This window comes from Penaeus monodon, chromosome 22 (assembly GCF_015228065.2).
Source record: "Penaeus monodon isolate SGIC_2016 chromosome 22, NSTDA_Pmon_1, whole genome shotgun sequence".
Taxonomy (NCBI): domain Eukaryota; kingdom Metazoa; phylum Arthropoda; class Malacostraca; order Decapoda; family Penaeidae; genus Penaeus; species Penaeus monodon.
This window is the reverse complement of record NC_051407.1, coordinates 15,766,205-15,766,521: the sequence shown is the minus strand read 5'-3', so window position 1 is coordinate 15,766,521 and position 317 is coordinate 15,766,205. Positions and strand designations below refer to the sequence as shown.

The 317-nt window shown below is 30.0% G+C and overlaps 1 protein-coding gene across 1 annotated transcript in view; it reads left to right on the top strand.

The window, feature by feature from the left end:
• Window positions 1-317, top strand: part of LOC119586947 (syndetin-like) — a gene marked incomplete at its 5' end in the record, with an annotated part of 8,406 nt that overhangs the window by 1,418 nt on the left and 6,671 nt on the right.

Here is a 317-nt window from a genome sequence, read left to right as displayed (position 1 = left end):
ATCATGCAAATATGTAGCTTAAGTTTTGGAATTAAGGTCTATATATCAATATCTAGTAAAAAGTATTCTTCTAAAAATGCTCCCACTGTATTTCATGTAGATTACTGTATGCCTGACATTGTTATTGCTTCAGACATATTTATAATATTTTTTTACCCATGTGTCATTTATGATTTTCTGTTTATTGGAAGAACTAATACACCCAGTAGTTACATAGCATATAAATATATCCTGAGCATATAGCTATCTGAACTGTACCTATAACTATTAGCAGGAAAATGGGTTGAAATCCATCTTTCTTTAACTCATTGGATCTG